This window comes from Chlorocebus sabaeus, chromosome 7, assembly GCF_047675955.1.
Source record: "Chlorocebus sabaeus isolate Y175 chromosome 7, mChlSab1.0.hap1, whole genome shotgun sequence".
Taxonomy (NCBI): Eukaryota; Metazoa; Chordata; class Mammalia; order Primates; family Cercopithecidae; genus Chlorocebus; species Chlorocebus sabaeus.
Genome location: NC_132910.1, coordinates 106259367 through 106281048, shown reverse-complemented (window position 1 = coordinate 106281048; position 21682 = coordinate 106259367). Strand labels below are relative to the sequence as shown.

At 37.8% G+C, this 21682-nt stretch overlaps 2 pseudogenes; both read left to right on the top strand.

Moving 5' to 3' along the window:
- Window positions 1-3173: 3173 nt before the first annotated feature.
- LOC119619639 (ATP synthase subunit a-like) lies at window positions 3174-4403 on the top strand (annotated as a pseudogene).
- A 1432-nt stretch (window positions 4404-5835) lies between these two features.
- On the top strand, window positions 5836-9540 carry LOC140712133 (NADH-ubiquinone oxidoreductase chain 4-like; annotated as a pseudogene).
- Window positions 9541-21682: the final 12142 nt, after the last annotated feature.

The following is a 21682-nucleotide window of genomic DNA, read 5'->3' as shown; positions in this document are numbered from 1 at the left end:
ACTAATTCTACTATCCTTAGGAGGTTTATCCCCATTAACAGGGTTCCTGTCTTAATGAATCACCATTCAAGAATTTACAGAAAACAATAACCTTATTACCCCAATCATTATAGCTATCATAACCCTACTCAACCTGTACTTTTACATATGCCTAGTCTATTCCTTCTCAGTAACACTATTCCCCCCATCTAACAACATGAAAATAAAATTACAATTTGAAAACACAAAACCCATACTACTCTTCCCCCAGCTTGTCATCTCTTCTACCCTCCTCTTATCCATCTCTCCATTAATATTAAATATAACTTAGAAATTTAGGTTAAATGAGACCGAAGACTTTCAAAGTCCTTAGTAAGTTACTCTTAATTTCTGTTACAGATCTAAAGATGGCAAGACTCTATTCTGCATCAATTGAACGCAAATCAACCACTTTGATTAAGCCAAGTCCTTACTAGATTTATGGAATTCAAACCCACAAATAAAATTTAGTTAACGGCTAAGCACCCTAATCAACTGGCGTCAGTCTACCCCCGCCGCCGTTGGGGGAGAAAGGCAGAGAAGACCCAGCAGAATTGAAGCTGCTCCTTTGAATTTGCAATTCAACATGAGAAATCACCTCAGGGCTGCTAAAAAGAAGCCTTGACCTCTGTCTTTAGATTTACAATCTAATGCTTACTCAGTCATTTTACTTTTTCCCCACGTACGTTCATCAATCATTGATTGTTTTCAACTAACCACGAAGATATCGGAACACTATACCTGCTGTGGCGCATGAGTGGGGATAGTAGGTACCGCCTTAAGCCTTCTAATTTGACCAGAACTAGGCCAACCAGGAACTCTGCTAGGAGATGATCAGATCTACAATGTTATTGTTACTGCTCACACATTCGTTATAATTTTATTTATGGTAACACCAATCATGATTGGGGTTTTCGGCAACTGGCTAGTCCCTCTGACCATTGGTTGACTGGACATGGCATCCCCCTGAATAAATAATAAGATTTTCTGACTTCTCCCCCTATCTTTTCTACTCCTACTTGCGTCTTCAATAGTAGAAGCTGGAGCTGGAACCAGCTGGACAGTTTGTCCCCCTTTAGCAGGAAACCTAGCATATGCAGGATCCTCTGTGGCTCTGACCATCTTCCCGCCCCACTTAGCAGGTGTTTTTTCTATTTTAGGGGCCATTAATTTTTTTACCACAATTATTAACATAAAACCCCCAACCATATCCCAGTATCAAACACCCCTTTTCGTCAAATCAGTCCTCATTATGGCAGTCCTTCTGCTCCTTTCTCTCCTAGTCCTAGCCGCCGGCATTACTATACTGTTAACTGACCGTAACCTCAACACTACTTTTTTTGACCCTGTTTGTGGGGGTGACCCCATCTTGTACCAACATTTATTCTGATTCTTTGGTCACCCTGAAGTCTATATCCTTATCCTACAAGGCTTCAGGATAATCTCCCACATCGTAACATATTATTATGGAAAAAAGGAACCATTTCTGTACATGGGCATAGTACGAGCCATGATATCAATTGGCGTCTTAGGATTTATCATATGGGCTTACCATATATTTACAGTAGGAATAGACATAGACACACGAGCATACTTCACCTTCGCTACCGTAATTATTGCCATCCCTACTGGTATCAAGATCTTTAGCTGATTAGGTGCCCTGCACCACGGTAACATCAAATGATCTCCCACAATATTCTAAGCCCTAGGATTCATTTTCCTTTCCAGAGTAGGAGGTTTTACCAGCATTGTACTAGCTAATTCAGCACTAGATATTGTCTTACACGACACATACTATGCTGTATCCCATTTCCACTACGTTCTATCAATAGGAGCAGTATTCGCCATTACAGGGGGCTTTGTCCACTGATTCCCCTTATTTTCAGGTTTTACAATTAAGCAGACCTACGCTAAAATCTGCTTCATCATTATATTCATACGTGCTAATTTTGTTTTTGTTTTTTGTTTTTTTGTTTTTTGAGGTGGAGTCTCGCTCTGTCACCCAGGCTGGAGTGCCGTGGCGTAATCTCGGCTCAATGCAAGCTCCGCCTCCCGGGTTCACGCCATTCTCCTGCCTCAGCCTCCCGAGTAGCTGGGACTACAGGCGCCTGACACCACGCCCGGCTAATCTTTTGTATTTTTAGTACAGACAAGGTTTCACCGTGTTAGCCAGGATGGTCTCCATCTCCTGACCTCGTGAGCTGTCCTCCTCGGCCTCCCAAAGTTCTAGGATTACAGGTGTGAGCCACCGCGCCCGGCCAATTTAACCTTTTTTCCACAGCACTTCCTCAGCCTATCGGGAATGCCTCGACGTTACTCCAATTACCCTAATGCATATGCCACACGAAATATTATCTCATCCATAGGCTCGTTTATCTCACTAACAGCAGTTATACTAATAATCATTATGATCTGAGAAGCCTTGGCTTCAAAATGAAAAGTACTAGCAATTATACAATCATCTACTAATTTAAAGTGACTTTACAACTGTCCACCACCTTACCACACATTCGAAGAGCCAACCTATGTGAAAACCTAAATGAGAAAGGAAGGATTCAAAACTCTAGAAACAGGTTTCAACCAGTCCCCTAACCCCTATGACTCTCTCGATAAGATATTAGTAACATTATTACATAACTTCGTTGAAGTTAGTTTATAGGTTAAATCCTACATGTCTTGATGACTCATGCAGTTCAGTTAGGCCCTCAAGAATCTACATCCGCTATTATAGAAGAACTACTCACTTTCCATGAGCACACTCTTATAATTACTTTCCTAATTAGTTTCCTAGTCCTATACATTATTTCCCTAATACTCACAACAAAATTAACTTATACTAGCACCATAGATGCCCAAGAAATTGAGACTGTGTGAACTATTTTACCTGCCATTATCTTAATTTTAATTGCCCTCCCATCCCTATGTATTCTGTACATAACTAATAACCCTTCTCTTACCATCAAATCAATTGGCCACTAATAATATTGAAGCTATGAATGTACAGACTGTGAAGAATTAAGCTTCGAATCTTATATAATTCCAACAGCAGACTTAAATCCAGGAGAACTTCAACTCCTCGAAGTTGATAACCAAACAATTCTCCCAACAAATATCCCCATCCATATATTAATCTCATCCAAAGACGTCCTGCACTCATGAACTATCCCTTCATTGGGCCTGAAAACAGATGCAATCCCCGGATGCCTAAATCAAACCACCCTAACTGCTATATGACCAGGCCTTTACTATGGACAGTGCTCAGAAATCTGTGGCTCCAACCACAGTGTTATACCTATTGTCCTAGAATTAACACCCTTAAAATGCTTCGAAACCTGATCCACGTCCACACTATAACATCACTGTAAAGCTATCTAGCATTAACCTTTTAAGTTAAAGACTGAGGGGATCTACACCTCTCTGCAATGAATGCCTCAACTAGATACTTCCACATGATCCATTGTCATCCTGTCAACAACCATAACTTTATTCTCCATTATTCAGTTACAATTATTAAATTTCATTATACATCTCGTATACCAAAAAGAATCAAAATGCAAAAACATAAAGCCCCCTAAGAATTAAAATTGATGAAAATCTATTCACCCCTTTTACTACCCTGACAATTCTAGGCCTACCCACAGTAGTATTAATCATTTTATTTCCCACCCTACTATTTCCAACCTCCAGTCATCTAATTATTAACCAATTGGTTTCCATTCAACAGTGACTAATTCAACTTGTACTAAAACAAATAATAAGTACCCATAACATTAAACGACCAACCTGATCCCTTATACTGATCTCCCTAATTCTCTTCATTGCCTCAACCAATCTCCTCAGGCTACTACCCCATTCATTTACACCAACTACCCAATTATCAGTAAATCTAGGTATAGCAATCCCCTTATGAGCAGGTGCAGTAATTATAACTTCCGCTTTAAGATGAAAACCTCCTTAGCTCACTTTTTACCACAAGGCACACCTATATCACTTATCTCTATGCTAGTGATCATTGAAACTACTAGCCTATTCATTCAACCGATGGCATTAGCTATACAGTTAACAGCCAACATTACAGCCGGACACCTACTAATGCATTTACATCGGAGGAGCTACACTAGTACTATCAACTATCAGTCTTCCCACAGCTTCAATCCCTTCATTATTCTAATCCTACTGAACATCCTCGAATTCGCCATAGCTCTTATTCAGGCCTATGTCTTTACACTACTTGTAAGCCTTTACCTATATGACAACACATAATGACCCACCAAACACATGCCTACCATATAGTCAAACCTAGCCCCTGACCACTAACAGGAGCTCTCTCATCTCTACTAATAACATCTGGCCTGGCCATATGATTTCACTTTAACTATATTACCCTTTTAACCCTAGGCCTACTAACCAACACACTAACTATACACCAGTGATGACATGACATTCTCCGGGAAAGTATATTTCAAGACCTCTACACGTCAATCGTCCAAAAAGGCCTCCGATATGGAATAATTCTATTCATTATCTCAGAAGTATTCTTTTTTGCTGGTTTCTTCTGGGTATTCTACCACTCTAGTCTATCCCCAACTCCAGAATTAGGGGTACATTGACCCCCAACAGGCATTTTTCCCCTCAACTCCTTAGAAGTCCCTCTCCTGAATACATCTATGTTACTTGCATCACAAGTTTCAATTACTTGGGCTCACCACAGCCTGATAGAAAGTAGTTGAAAGCAGATACTTCAAGTACTATCCATCACAATAACCTTAGGAATTTACTTGACCCTTCTACAAGTCTCAGATTATTTTGAGGCCCCGTTTACTATCTCTGATGGAATCTATGGCTCAACATTCTTCATAGGCACAGGCTTTCATGGACTTCACGTTATTATTGGATCAACATTTCTCACTATCTGCCTCCTCCGCCAGTTAAAATTCCACTTTACATCCAACGACCACTTTGGCTTTAAAGCTTCGGCCTGATATTGACACTTCATAGATGTAGTATGACTATTCTTACACGTCTCTATCTACTGATGAGGGTCCTACTCTTTTAGTATAAGCAGTACCACTGACTTCTAATCAATTAGTTTCAATATCATCAGAAAGAGAGAAATCAACCTGACACTAGCCCTAGTAACCGGCACCTTACTCGCCCTATTACTACTAATAATAGCATTTTGGCTCCCACAACTTAATATTTATACAGAAAAATCCAACCCCTATGAATGTGGATTTGGCCCAATAACCTCCACCCGCCTCTCCTTTTCCATAATATTCTTCCTAGGAGCCATCGCATTCCTCCTCTTCGACTTAGAGATTGCTGTACTACTACCCCTGCCATGAGCCCTTCAAACAACCAACATGACACTAATAATCAGCACAGCCCTTCTATTAGTTACCATTTCAATCCTAGGCTTGACTTATGAATGAGCCCCAAAAGGGTTAGACTGAGTTGAATTGGTAAATAGTTTAAGTCAAAATAAATGATTTTGACTCATTAGATTATGATAGACCATATTTACCAAATGGCCTCTATTAATATCATGATTATATTAGCATACACCATATCACTGCTAGGAGTGTTAGTCTATCAGTCCCACCTAATATCATCCCTAGTATGCCTAGAAGACATAATATTATCTATATATATCATAAATACTCTTATAACTTTAAATATAGATTTCACCCGAGCATCCATAATACCCATTATTCTCCTAGTATTTGCTGCCTGCGAAGCCTCAGTGGGCCTTGCCTTACAAGTTTCAATCTCCAGTGCATATGGCCTAGATTACATACAAAATCTAAGTTTACTTCAATGCTAAAAATTATTATTCCAACAATTATACTGTTACCGATGATATGGTTCTCTAAAAATTCTATAATCTGAATCAACATGGTTATCCACAGCCTACTCATCAGCCTCATCAGCCTACTATTTTTTAACCAATTCAACAATATTCATCCAACTTCTCATTCATCTTTTCTGACCTGCTGACATCACCCCTTCTAATCTTAACAGCCTGACTACTGCCTCTTATAATTCTAGCAAGCCATTATCACCTGTCCTATGAATCACCCCATGAAAAAAGTTATATATTTCTATATTGATTTCTCTACAGACCTTTTTAATCATGGCATTCACCGCCACAGAACTAATTACATTTTATATTCTCTTTGAAGCCACACTAGTTCCTACCCTAATTATCATCACTCACTGGGGCAACCAACCAGAACGCCTCAATGTAAGCTCATACTTCTTATTTTACACACTAGTAGGATCCCTTTCTTTACTTGTAACACTTGTTTATACTCAAAATACCTCAGGTTCACTAAATATGCTAGTAATAATACTTACTATCCAAGAGCTATTAACCTCCTGATCCAATAATCTTATATGACTAGCATGTATCATGGCCTTCATAGTAAAAATACCTCTATATGAACTTCACCTATGACTCCCCAAAGCCCATGTAGAAGCCCCTATTGCCAACTCAATAGTACTTGCAGCAGTACTCCTAAAGCTAGGCAGGTGCGGTGTAATACGGCTTACTCTTATCCTCAACCCCGTAACAGAACATTTAGCCTACCCTTTCCTCATGTTGTTCCTATGAGGAGTAGTTATGACAAGCTCTATTTGTCTATGTCAAACTAATCTAAAATCACTTATTGCCTACTCTTTCATAAGCCACATAACACTTGTTATTATGGCTATCCTCATTCAGACCCACTGAAGCTTTAGAGATGCAATCACCCTTATAATTGCTCATGGACTCACTTCATCCTTACTCTTCTGCCTAGCAAATTCAAACTACCAGCGAGTCCATAGCCGAACCATATTGCTTACCCGAGGCCTTCAAACACTGCTCCCAGTAATAGCCTCTTGATGACTTCTGGCAAATCTTACTAACCTTATCTTACCCCCTACCATTAATCTAGTGGAAGAACTCTTTGTGACTATGGCCTTATTCTCCTGATCAAATATCACTATTATGCTTATAGGACTTAATATACTAATTACAGCCCTTTACTCCCTGTATATGCTAATCTCAACACAACGAGAAACACTTTCATATTATATTAACAGTATGAAACCTTCCTTTACATGAGAAAACACATTAATACTTATACATCTTGTGCCTATCTTCCTATTATCCTTAAACCCTAAAATTATTATGTGGTTTGCATGCCGTAGCTATAGTTTACCCAAAACATTAGATTGTGGATCTAACAACAGAAGCCTGCAACTTCTTACCTACCAAGAAAGTATGCAAGAACTGCAAACTCATGCCCCGATGTTTAACAACATGGCTTTCTTAACTTTTAAAGGATTAGAGTTATCCATTGGTCTTAGGAACCAAAAACGTTGATGTAACTCCAAATAAAAGTAACAAACATGTATCTTCCACGGCTATAACAGCCCTAATCCCCTTAATCCTACCGATTACTGTTACCTTAGCCAACTCTTGCAAAATAGGCTCATACCCAAATTATGTAAAAACATCTATCGCACGTGCCTTCATCATTAGCCTCATCCCAACAACGTTTATATGCACAGACCAAGAAGCCATTATCTCAAACTGACATTGAATGACGATCCAAACTCTCAAACTCTCACTAAGCTTCAAACTAGACTACTTCTCCACAAAATTTACCCCAGTAGCACCACTCATTACCTGATCTATTATAGAATTCTCAATATGATATATAAATTCAGACCCTAACATTCATCAATTTTTCAAGTACTTATTTTCTTCATCACAATATTAATTCTGGTTACTGCCAACAACCTCTTTCAGCTCTTTATCAGACGGGAGGGTGTAGGAATCGTGTCTTTCTTACTAATTAGTAAGAATTACTAATTCTGATGGTATGGCAGAGCAGATGCTAATATAGCAGTCCTCCAAGCAGTCCTGTGCAACCTCATCGGTGATATTGGCTTTATTTTAGCTATAGCATTGTTCATGTCCTCCAACACATGAGAATTTTAATAAACATTTATTCTAGACCTCACCCCCAACTCCTTCCATTAATTAGCCTTCTCTTAGCAGCAGCAGAAAAGTCAGCTCAATTCGGCCTCCATCCCTGACTTCCATCTGCCATAGAAGGCCCAGCCCCAGTCTCAGCCCTACTTCACTCCAGCACTAAGTTGCAGCAGGAGTTTTCCTGCTCTTCCGCTTCTACCCTTTAATAGAAAATAACCTATAAATCCAAACCTTTACATTACGTCTGGTAGCTATTACTACCTTATTCACAGTAATCTGTGCTATAACACAAAATGATATCCAAAAAATCATAGCATTCTCCACCTCAGGCCATCTAGGCCTTATAATAGTCACAATTGGCATTAATCAGCCACACCTAGCATTCCTTCACATCTGCACCCATGCCTTTGTTAAAGGTATATTATTTATATGTTAAGGGTTCATCATTCATAGCCTCAATGATGAGCAAGACATCTGAAAAATAGGAGGGCTATTCAAGACTTTACCCCTTACTTCTTCCTCCTTTATTATTGGCAGCCTTGCACTTACAGGCACGCCTTTCCTCACAGGCTTTTACTCTAAGGCTTCATCATTGAAACCTCAAACACATTCATACACCAATGCCTGAGCCCTTTATATTACTCTTATTGCCAGTTTCTTGACAGCTGTTCATAATAACCATATTATTTTCTTCACTCTTATAGGACAACCTTGCTTCACAACTGTGGCTGCTATTAATGAAAATAACCCCTTCCTAATTGACTCAATGAAGCACCTAACAATCGGCAGCATATTCACCGGATTCCTCATCACCAACAGTAATATTCTTGCTTCATCCCCCCAAACAACCATACCACTCCACCTGAAGCTCACAGCTTTAGGTGTGACCCTCTTAGGCTTCTCACTAGCAACGGAGCTTAATCTCATAACTAATAGCCTTAAACCAAAATACTCATTACAGACATTCAACTCCTCCAACATACTAGGATTTTATTCAGCCACAATTCACCATACAACCCCCAACTTAGGCCTATTCACAAACCAAAATCTGGCTTCACTTCTACTAGACCTAATTTGACTAGAAAAGCCTGTACCGAAGACCATTACACAATCCAAATTTCAGCCTCCATTACCATATCTACTCAGAACGGACTTAATTCTACTTTCTTTTTTTATCCCATCCCTTCTAACCCTACTCCTAATTATCTAATCTATCATCCTGAGTAATTTCAATCACAACATAAATACTAACAAATAATGATCAACCAGCAACTACCATTAATCAGCACCCAGAACTGCACAAGGCAGCCACATATACAGAATCTTCAGGGAACAACCCTGCCCCCTCACCCTCAAAAATCCTCCATCTCTTTGTGCTATTAAAATCAATCATGATCCTCGCTCTATCGTGCTCACCTATTCACAGAACCAGCATCAACTCCATTATTGGTTCTCATAATAAGGCTCCTCAGATGTCAATACTCAACCCTCATGTTTCAGGATACTCCTCAGTAGCCATCGCCGTGGTACAGCCATAAACAACCGTCATATGACACAAATAAATGAAAAAAAAAACCCCATCAACCCCATGAAAGCACCACCAAAATTCAACAAAATACCACAACCCACAGCACCACTAATAATTAGCTGTAGACCTCCATAATAGGAGAAGGTTGTAAAGAGAAACCTACAAACCCTATAACCAAAAAGACACTTAAGAAAAATATAGTATATGCCATTGTTCCTACATGGACTATAACCGTGACTAATGACATGAAAAATCATCGTTGTATTTCAACTATAAGAAGGCTGATGGCCAATATCTGCAAAACACACCTGCTAATAAAAATTATTAATTATTCATTGATCTTCCCACATCGTCTAACATTTCTATATGATGAAACTTCGGCTCACATTTAGGTGCCTGCCTAACCCTCCAAATTATTACAGGACTGTTTTTGGCCATGAACTACACATCAGACACCTCAACTGCCTTCTCTTCAGTCGCTCATATCAGCTGAGATGTAAACTTCGACTGAATGGTTCGCTATTTCCATGCTAATGGCGCTTCAATATTTTTTATCTGCCTCTTCTTACATGTTGGCTGAGGTTTATGCCATGGATCATTCACATTTCTAGAAACCTGAAATATTGCCATCATCCTCCTACTCAAAACAATGGCGACAGCACTCGTGGGCTACGTGCTCCCATGAGGCCAGACATCATTCTGAGGCGCTACAATAATTACAAATCTACTATCAGCCATCCCATATATTGGAACTGACCTAATGCAATAAATCTGAGGTGGGTTCTCAGTTGACAAAGCCACCTTTACACAATTCTTCGCTTTCCATTTCATCTTACCTTCATCTTTACAGCCCTAGCAGCTGTTCACCTTTTATTCCTACATGAAACAGGATCTAACAACCCTTTAGGGGTTTCATCAGTCCCTGGCAACATTACTTTCCACCCCTGCCATACAACCAAAGATATTTTAGGTTTAATTTTTCTCCTCTTCCTCCTAATAATTCTAGTACTATTTTTGCCTGACCTCCTGGGCGACCTAGATAACTAAGTACTAGCCAACCCCATCAACTCCCCATCCCACATTAAGCCAGAATGGTACTTTTTGTTTGCCTATGCAAACAAAGTGTTTATCCAGACAGTAGAATATTAATCAGAGCTAAAAGAAATAAGCTACAAAAGGCTATGAAAGGACACAGAGGAATCTTAAATACATACTACTAAGTGAAAGAAACCAATCTGAAAGTGACCAATCTGAAAATGCTACCTACTGTATGATTTCAACTATATGACATTCTGGAAAAGACAAAATTATGGCGACAGTAAAAAGATCAGAGGTTGCCAGGGGTTAGGGAGGAGAGAGGGATGACGAGGCAGAGCACAGAGGATTTTTACGGTAATGAAACTATTCTGGATGATACTGTAATGGTGAATATATGTAATTATAAACCCACAGAATGTACAACACCAAGAGTGAACCCCATTGTAAACTGACTTTGAGTGATAAGGATGTGTCCATGTAGGTTCATCAGCTGAACAAATGCATCACTCTGATGGCAGATGTTGATAATGGGGAGGCTCTGCATGTCTGAGGACAGGGAATATATGGAATATTTCTGTTATCTTCTACTCAATTTTGCTGCATACCTAAAATTGCACTAAAAAATAAAGTATATTTTAAAACATTATTGTGGACATCAAAGACTTTTGTTTATTGAGGATATATTCATAGTGTCAAATCTAAAACTACGTGAAGTTAGAAAAATGGTAAAAGTTTATTTTGCATACAAAAGAACAGTTCACAAACCAGGAGAACTCAGCCCAAGGTGGTAAGAATCCCCACTCAGAGCAGTTACAACAGAGTTTTTAAAAAATAAAGGAGGAAGTATGTGACCTTTTCTGTGACTGGATGTTAAACATCATCATTTTGTTAAAGCAGCCGGAGCTGTTTAAGCTAATTGTCTATAGCTGATTGTCTAACTTCGTTGATGCATGTTGACAAAGATATAAAGCTTATGTTCATGATTTTGTGTTTTGTTGATGCTTACAGCTAGTGTTGGTGGGAAATCAAAATGACCCAAATTTTGGCTTTGTGGTAACAGGTGGTTGACTTTGGGCTATATCTACACTGTGACCTCCATTTTCATTTTTTATTAATGACATATAGAGTGTTAGAAATTAAAACTGAGAGTTTTTGAATATTTATTAATTTGTTTTAAAACAATAACAAACTTATTTGATTAATATAAATACCATATTTTAGGAAAAGTAACTACATGTTTCCAAACAAAAAATATCTGAGAAGAGCAGCACTGTTTTATATTTCATAACTGTCTTGCTTAATAGATAATAGCTGGATTCTCATATCTACTTCTGCATTCAATCTGTTTTGATGTATTATTTTTGTTGAAGTACATAGAGAAAATTTGGCCTCTCATGAATATAGTTGAAAAGGGGAGGAGTATTTTAATGGTCCTTTCAGCCAACTGTGGATATTATTTTTGATACTACATCAAAAATCAATAAATTATATTTTGTTAAAAGTTAGCTACTATATGGAACCTGAAATCTTATTAATAACTTTTTGAATTCTGATACATGAAAATTCATCGTCATATCTTGAACTTTCAAAGAATCTTTTCCCATGCTTTGTTTTGTAATACCATACACTGATTATTTGAAAAATATTGGTTTGCTAAATTATAAAGATCTTCCAAATTCAATACACAATATCGAGAAAATCACAGTCACTAATAACATCATTAATCAGAAAAATTAGCTATGGATTTCTCATAACCTTCAGCAACCTTCTCCTCACATCTGAGTAATCAGAATTGGGGAACAAGGTCACTCCTTACTGCACAAAAGTAAGGTGAAGGTGGGCAAGGGATGATGCAACTGGATGTACCACGATCTGTTATATATATTCATACAATGTTGTGCCATTCATGTATATATGAATGGCCATAAGTATATTTAAAAAACAAAGCAAAAATATTTGCATTTGGAAAGTGACTGGAGAAGGAAGCATGCCAAAGTTCAGCGCTGTTTTTCTTAAGTTATTAGGGCTATGGATAATTTCTTTCATTTCATTTTATTTTTATTTTTTTCTATATTCTCGATTTGATCTTCTTGAGGACCCCTTTGAATAGCAAAGCTGAAAAGGTGCATGTCCTACATTTGATGATAAATGTTCCACTTGATGCTATCAAGTAAAATTGAAAACTGTATGAACTCTATGTACACGAGTCGTCGTTCTTATGTGTAGTTATGGTGAATTAAACAGATGTTTAGCCTGTTTTTATCGAAGTATCCTATGACATTTTGCACACTTTTGTGTCCACTACATGTATTATGTAATGATAATACATAGGAGAAAGCAGAAAACCAACTCTGTTTTTCAAGTATAAATTGTATCTATGTAAATTATATAAATATAAATTATATTTGAAATACACTGTGCATCTGAAATATCAGAAGTGTCTCTGACATATTTCCTCATCACTTCCTTTAATTCATACATTATTAGGCCAACATTAACAATCTTGGAATACATATTCTAACATTAGATCAAGACTGTCATGTTAAAAGAAAATGTGTTTTTCAGTTTGTGACATGAATATAAGTACTTCTTGTTGGTCAAAAAATATGTTTATGGTAAAATCATCCGAATAATCCATTTTCTGTTTCTGCTCTTGCCGCTAGAAATGCTAGGGACTAGAACTAAATATGATGTGTGTGTTGTAAACACTGTTCCTATTTCACTGGTCTTTGAGCTCTACATAGCAGGAAATCTCATCATGGGGGAGGATTGAGTTCTTTCTGGTAAAGGACAGTCATACCCTGGAATGTGGTAGCTCTACAAATCTACATTGCTAACACCAGTCAACTGTTCTAATGAAATACTATGATTAATGAAATAAGTATTTAAATACTCATAATGAGCTGATTTTCCTAAGAGGGAGGGACTAATGACTGATAACTTAATTTTGGTCTCCTATTTGGTCCTCCTCCAGGTTCTAACTTCTAATAAATTCCTATATTGATACTTTTTGAAAAATAGAAAAAACACTCAATGAGCTCCATTTTTAATTAAAATTTTAACTTTTAGATAATTGTAGATTCACATGCAATTGGAAGAAATAATACAGATATATCTCATGGGCCATTCACCCAATATCCATCAATGGAAAAACTATAACAATGCCAAAAAAAATCAAACAACACAAAATCACAAGTAACATGTTGATATTGATATAATCAAGATACTGAATATTTTCACTACCACAAGGATCCCTCATGTTGCACTTTTATAGCTGCACATATTTTTGTCTTACTTTCCCCTTCTCCTTAACACCTGGCAGCCACTAATTTGTTCTACATTTCTGCAGTTTTGTCATTTCAGGAATAATATATAAATGGAATTACAAGATACAACCTTTGGGATTGCTTTTTTCACTCAGCACAAATCTCTGAAGAGTCATCTAGGTTGTTGCATTAACAATTTTTTTTTTTTTTTAATTACTGAGTAATTTCCCAAGAAATGGAGGTACCACAGTTTGCTTAACCATTCACTTTTTGAAGGACATCTAGGTTGTTTCCAGTTACTGGCTATTATAATTAAAATTACTACACATATTTTTGTGTAACCTTTTGGGTGGATGTAAGTTTCGTTTCTGTGGGATAAATGCCCAGGTCTCCAGGCTCCTTATTTGGCCTCTGTTGACTCTCAAGTTGTAGCAGGGAGCCCGTCTTCAACTGCTAGGCAGGGTTGGGAGTTCCAACTCCACACTAGGTGTCTGCTGGTAACTCACTGACTGGGATGGATATGAGTGCCTTGTCATGGTTCCCTAGGTGGCCTCTACTAATAATAACACCACAACTACCAACACTACTAAAGTCATGTGGACTCTGTTAACAGTAAGGTGGACTCCTTACCACCCAGTGGGACTAAAACTACCAACTCCTTACTCAGCTTTCCCAGACATTACCCTGGAAGGGAGGGTGAGTGCCTTGTCACAGTCAGGCATGAGTGGAAAGCTTGGCTTCCCCACTTGGCCTTTGCCATGGGTGGGGTAGAGCCGCAGTTGTTTTGTGATAGTTGTGGTTGACTGGAGTAGAGCTGTTATTGTCTAAAAGTTTTCTGTCTTGCTAGTCTTCTCAAGACTGTCTTGAATTTTTGGCTAGAGAACAGGCTTCTGTTGGAGATTTGTTTATTGTTTTGTCAGTGTCCATTGGTACTTCTAGGTTGACAGCTTCTTTAGCTCCAAGTCTGGGGGATGTATGAGGAAAACAAAAAACAAAAAACAGTGGAACTCATTACCATGGTCTTCCTTGGGTCTTCAGGTTCCTAGCTTGTCTGCCTCCTTCTCTCTACCTTTTAGGGTCTTATGTTTGACTTATATATAAATGTTCCAGGTTTTTAGTTTTACGTAATGGGCGGAATCAGTAAAAATATGTCTACTCCATTTTTCTGGAAGCAGAAGTTCAACTCCACATTTTTTTAAGGAGTAAAGCTTACCTTACTCTGTCTGGCATTCAAGTGTGTCCCAATTTACATATTATATCTTCTCATTGGTTTACAGAAGAGGAGTCTTTTACTTACCTTAAAAATAACTAATAATTCTGACATTTAGACCTTTTTCTTCCTCTTTGAGCATTGCATATGAAATGGTTTTACTGCTCCTCTTCTCTGAACCAAGCTATATTGGTGTGTCAAAGCCAATACAAATACTTGCTCCAAGCAGCCTCCCCCAGTTAAAGAAGCCCACATTGATTTCTCATTATTCTCATAGCACTTGCCCTCTGAACTATTCATTTTATCCTTTATTACACACACTGTTATCTACAGACATCGTGCTATTTGGTGACATTTGTTATTTAATGATTTTCCCATTACTTCCTTAACCTCAAAGATGATCTTTATACAAAACAAAGAATTTTATTTCATAATATTCTGTGTCACTCATTTTTGTACCAAAAATATTTTCTTCAATTCCTGTTCATATTCATATAAAAAATTGCAGTAGTTTCTGAACTACATTCCAAATAGACTTTTAAATATATAGATGCTTCTTAAAAAATAATCTGGAATTATCAGGATAGTGTTAGTCTAGTTCACAAAATGTCCTAGCATCTGAATGCTTAAAAAATTACTACTAGTTAATTTTGCATTTTATCAATGAGAATTTGAAGCTTTAGATAAAGTCAGTTTGAAAGGAAAAGGATCAGGCATTGACAGTCAGCTGTAAGCTATACTGACCATGTAATATCACCTTAATCAGATCAATAACTAGTTTTTGAAACGTATGATCAAAATTTCTTTTTATAGCATGGTGTTAGCTTCTGTATAAATAAATTCTTAGTAACAATTTTGAAATTAATAAGATGCTTCTTAGAACACATCTACAGATTTTTGTATCTGATGATTTATTATTTATTATTTAAAATGTCATATTCTTGCCCATCTTTTATAATTTTGAGCATTCTTCCAGGTTGTGGTAATAAAAACACTTCAAGATTACTTATTTTTATCTAGTAGAAAAGCATACAAGTTAAAATGGAAACCACATTAATGTACAAAGCAGAATCTCTTACTTTAATGAGAGTTTTTAAAGAGTAAAGAAGAATCAACTTGAGGTACAAAATGTGTGTGTGTTGTGTTTTTTTTAACCTCAACTGTGAATATGGCTCTCAAGCTTAGTTTATGCTATTCTTAAACATTGGCTACTTTCCTGGAATGTGAGGTATAAAGCAAACACACATCAAATCATATTTACTATTGAAAATTAAAATTTTCAGAGGTTTATCTCAGAAAAAAGCTCCCAAGTTATAAAAAGTGTTTGCAAATAAATACATTTTTGGACATCAATAATATACTGTTTAGGTTTGCAGGAGATCAAAAAGAAAAATTTAGAATATACTTAAAATGGCAATAAGGATTATTTCTATAATACTTTACAATTAACAAAGTTCATGTATGTACATTATTTAAATTAAATTGATTTTCAAAGAGTCTGCAAATTAAGCTTTACAGTTTTCATTTTAAGAATTTTAGCATTCACTTTGAAAATCATTTTCTTTGCCACTCAGTAAATTTTCTGTGTATTCTAATTCCCCATGTAATTTGAGATGACTTCATCATCATATGCTCCATCAATCCTTATGATATTTGCACATTCATTTTAATCAAACATATTAAAAAGATATTACACAATTAATTTCCATTTCACAGAGTGTTTTTCCTTGGTTCAATAGTATGCGCATGATTAAGCACCCACAGTGCTGCTATTGTTCCAGGTATTAACCTGACCTCAATTACTGAAAGAGGGTAAGAGGCCCTCAATCTTCCTGCTTTGTGGTGTTACATTGTGAATAATCCCTTTAGATTCTAAAGTCTAGAATGTATAACTTATGTTTAGTCAGTTATTAGTCCACATTGTTTATGCAAGTTCATTGAATTCATTTATGCTAGATAAATATAGTAGTAGATTAAGATTTTAAATCTTATTCTATATATATTTTTCAGAAGTTTTTTTCATGCTTCGGCAAAATATTTATATTCCCAAAACAGGTACATCTGTACAAACTGTATGCCTTGACCACAAAAATCTTCAATTGAATTTAGTTGTTGCAGAGCCTATGCAGAGTCTCCCCCCAAGTCTATCTTTGTCTCTCCTTCCTGAGCACCCTGCTGGATAGCATTTCCCTTCTTCACTTGCATTTGGTTACAGCCATATGCCTGACTCAGTGGAATGTGAACAAAAGTCAAGTGCATCTGTCCTCAGCTGGCCCATAAAATCCTCCCCTGCATGTGTTTCTTCTTCTGATTGCCCAGAATGCTGATGACCCACACTTACCTTGGAAGCCTTATTAAGAATGACAGAGTGTTCATTATCCTGAGTTCTGAATGACTGCATGAAGAAAGGCTGCCCCACCGACCCATTCACCGATACTACTGTATTACATGAGCAAGAAAACATTTTCCTTGTGTTTACACTCTCCCACATTTTTGCATTTACTTGTTACAGTCACAGAAGAACCCAGATTTTGTCCATCTTAAGCTTATACAATTTGGGAGATCCTCTTTATGAAAAATAATATAAATTACAAAGACAAAATTCACAAAAGTGAATTTCCTTTAGAATGAGATTTTTAAAATCTCAATAAATTATAGAAACCTTAGGAATTTAAGTTATTTTCTTCTGATATCTCTTTTGGCAATTAGCATGATTTCTTAGGCAAAAATGTTTCTTGGTTGCTTGACTTACTCTTCCCACCTAAAACTCCTTAAAACTAGCAGCATCTCCCAGCTCTCACAGAGGCCTTGACAAGGAAAGGACCCTGGAGCTTAAGCTTCAATAGCTTCACAGTGAATCTGTCTTTGGTTGCATCAGTTTATCCTAATATGAAAATACAAGTCAGTTCTCACAGGTAGGCAGAATGAGAATGGTACAAGCAATGAGCAGAGAGCACAAAGCTTAGTGGTTGCACAACTAGCAATACCCTCTTGAGGTAAAGGAGAAAATAGTTGTATTTATTTAAGCTTTACCTTCCATTGACAAAGTAATTTTGCAAATCTTTCTCAAGTTTTTAGTAGTTGATGTTGCTCATGTATGTGGCTGACTCACAGGGCAACGCTTCTACTCTGTAATCTATAGGACTTGCCCTTTCAATACTTCTAACTTCAAGACAATCAGATTTTAAACCTTTTCCTCAAAATGGAGAAAATTAAGTTGACCTGTTTTTATACTTGTACTAGAACACATTGTGTGGTCTCTGAAAATGATACCCCAAAATGATAGCCTTAGAAGCAGCTCTCTCTGACCTTCTGCTACCCTCATGGCTCTGGCCTCTCATTCTCCCCCAGGCCCACCATGAAAACTAGAATCCTTCTTTCCAAGGTGGGTCATAGAAACCAGAGCTCCTTTTCCCCTGGAGCCAGTCATTAAAACCTGAAAATATTATTCTAACCACCACCCACCGTTCTGTATAAAAATGGGCCATAAAGAAATGAACTGACCTACCTTTTTTAGTTGTAGGTCATAACACCCTCATTTCGGAGAGGGTCCTGCCACACACCAAAGAGGAAGGAATGCTGCACAGAGAGGCCAAGAGGGGTCTAGACAGACAGGCCTCGCTGGGTTTCCCAACTCTATTGGAAGTAGATCATTCTCTTTTTGTCCAATCGTATTTGCACAAGGCTGTCTATATTTTGCTGAACCTAAGCATTAAAATGTACAATTCCTCTCTATCCTTGCATCTTCATTTTGAAGGTTCCTGTGTTATGTAATACTATGATCAATTAAATTTGCATGCCTTTTCTCTTATTAATTTGACTCTTGTCAGTGATTTTTCAGCACATCTTCACAAGTCGAAGGTAAAGTTTTCCTTTGGTTCCTACAACACCATAGAAAGCATCTTAAAATATGCATATAGGGTAAATATGTCCATTGCCTGCAAGCCCTTTCACATTTCCTAGTCTCACATATTTTTTAAAAATATTGGTAAATGCCAGCCGAAACTGTAGTGAGATTAACTGATGGTATGAAAATCCTTGTATTATAAGGACTCATTTTCTCCTTAAACTTTTCATGTGCTAAATCTATACATTTCTAAAAGCAATTTTAGGAGTCTAAAATAACACAGCATCAACCCAAATTATATGATCTAAAATATCCACATTATGATAATAGTCCAATAATGCCCCATATGTTTGAATATCCACGGGGTATATCACAAGGAGTTAGATCTTTCTGTGCTGGTCGAACCTCGTCTACCGCAGCTGAGGATCCTGGTCTCCTCTGGCTGGGCTCCTTTTCCTCAGGGTCTGCAGATGCCCTCACAGCAAATACTCATACACTCATGAACCTTTAAGAGCTTTGACAAGCTCTAAACTCACTCTGAAATCTAAGAGAAGAAAGCCAACCATCCTCTCAACAAATATCAGGAATCCATATCTTTCATCTTCTTGCCTCCCCAGTGAGACCTGACAACAAGGACACAAATTTCCCAGTGAAGGCATTTCCTCGGAATCCAGTACTCGCTGCTCTCAGTCCTAAACGCTGTGTCCTGAGGGCGGTCTTTCTATTTACCATATGCCAGAAAAAGAGCACAAAGAGGGAATGATAAAATGACAAACTGTGTTTTCCTTTAGAGACCTTTTCCCTAGAAATGGTTCATTAACCAAACAGAGAAACCAATCCACAAAAACCATCCTAAGGTTTTGAATGTTTAACATCCTCGGCAGCATTGGGCCACACTGCCCCCTGGAGGTCGTTTGTGGATATTGTGCAGACTCTCACTGAAATAAAAGGCAAAATGTGTTTCAGACACGCGGAAATTTTTCCTGAATCACACATCCTTTGATTTGGAAAATTTGTTTTCTTGTTTTCATTTTTTTTTTTTTTTGAGTGACAGGAGAAAGCATATGAATTCCTAGTATTAATTGAGGGAATGAGAGCCTTCCTCCCGCTAGAATTCAAAGCATAGAGCTCCGGCTGACACAGAAATCTTACGGAATAGAACGGGAACACTGTTAAAACCGAATGTAGATACGCTTTGATTAGGGGTCACTTGTTGTAATAAGGTGTCTAAAAGGTTTTTCATAATGCCTGGCACATAAATACCTAGAACATATTAAAAGGAGGAAGGGAGAGAGGGAGGGAGAGAAGATCACAGTACAAAGGGCCAGCCTGAGATGCAAGTTATGGATACTGTGGGCGTTGTTTCAGGTTTAAAGTTGGACGACACCTACCCATCCTAACCAACACTCTATCCAGCCTGCTCCCTCACTTGTATTGATACATGTCCCACCTCAGCATCTTTTACCCCGGTTTCCCAGATCTGGATGGTCTGAGAGGCAGATAAATGATGAAAGAACTGTGTCCAACAGCTCCAAAATAAGAAAAGAATCTGAGAGCTGGTGGGGGGAAAGCAGAAAGAGTTATTCTGTAAGAGAGAAAATTCCTGGAGAGAGACAACCTAGAAAAGGCAGCCAAAAAAGGGTGGGGAGCAAACAGGTGGTGAGGATCAGCCCTCTAGAGGTGTCAGCCCAGAACGATGGCAAAAGACATGGCTGCCGCAGCAGAGGAAGGGCAAAGCTGCAAACAGTGTCTCACAGGTATAGATTATGTGTTAGGTACCCCATTTCTAAGGGACAACAGAAAGAATTAGCACCGAGCTCAGGACAGGATCCCAGAAAGAGAAGGACTAATTTTTCTGCATACCACATACTGGCTCAGACTATCCAGATATGGAGTTCTACTGTAAATAGTATCTGTTTACTCTCAAAAGCAAGTGACACAAGAGAAATTTAAATTTACAAATAATGCTTTTATAGAAGTTAATTTTCTTCCTCCTTCTTTCTCCTTCCTTTCCTTCTTTCCCTTTTTTCTTTTCTTTATTTTTCTTGGTCTTTCTCTTTCCTTCTTTCTCTTTTTGAGGCAGGTTTTCACTGTCACCCAGGCTGAAGTAGAGTGGCATGATCACGGCATACTGCAGACTGTACCTCGCCGGCTCAATTGATCCTCCCACCTCAGCCTTTCAAGTAGCTAGCACTACAAGGATGCACCACCACACCTGGCTAAATTCTGTAATTTTTGTAGAGATGAGGTCTCACCATGTTGCCAGGCTGGATAAATTATTTTCTTTCAAATTGTTGGCAAAACATTTTAACATAACAAAAACACTCTTGCTCTTCTTTAATGTTATTTAACATTTCCGAAAAATCTAAACACAGAGCAATAATAAAAGAAAACATTTTTTTAATATTTAAAAATATGTCATTTTCACTCCAATCAGGAAACAGTTGAGGGGACGGGCGTGACGGCTCACGCCTGTAATCCCAACACTTTGGGAGGCTGAAGTGGATGGATCACCTGAGGCCAGGAGTTTGAGACCAGCCTGTCCAACATGGTGAAACCTTGTCTCTACTAAAAATACAAAAATTAGCTGGGCGTGGTGGCACGGGCCTGTAGTTCCGCTACTTGGGAGGCTGATACAGGAAAATTACTTGGATCCGGGAGGCAAAAGTTGCAGTGAGCTGAGATCCCGCCACTGCACTCTAGCTTCAGTGACAGAACAAGACTGTCTTAAAAAATAAAAAAGGAAACCATGGATAAATTTGAGTTAGTTGCTTACTGTAATATTAATATA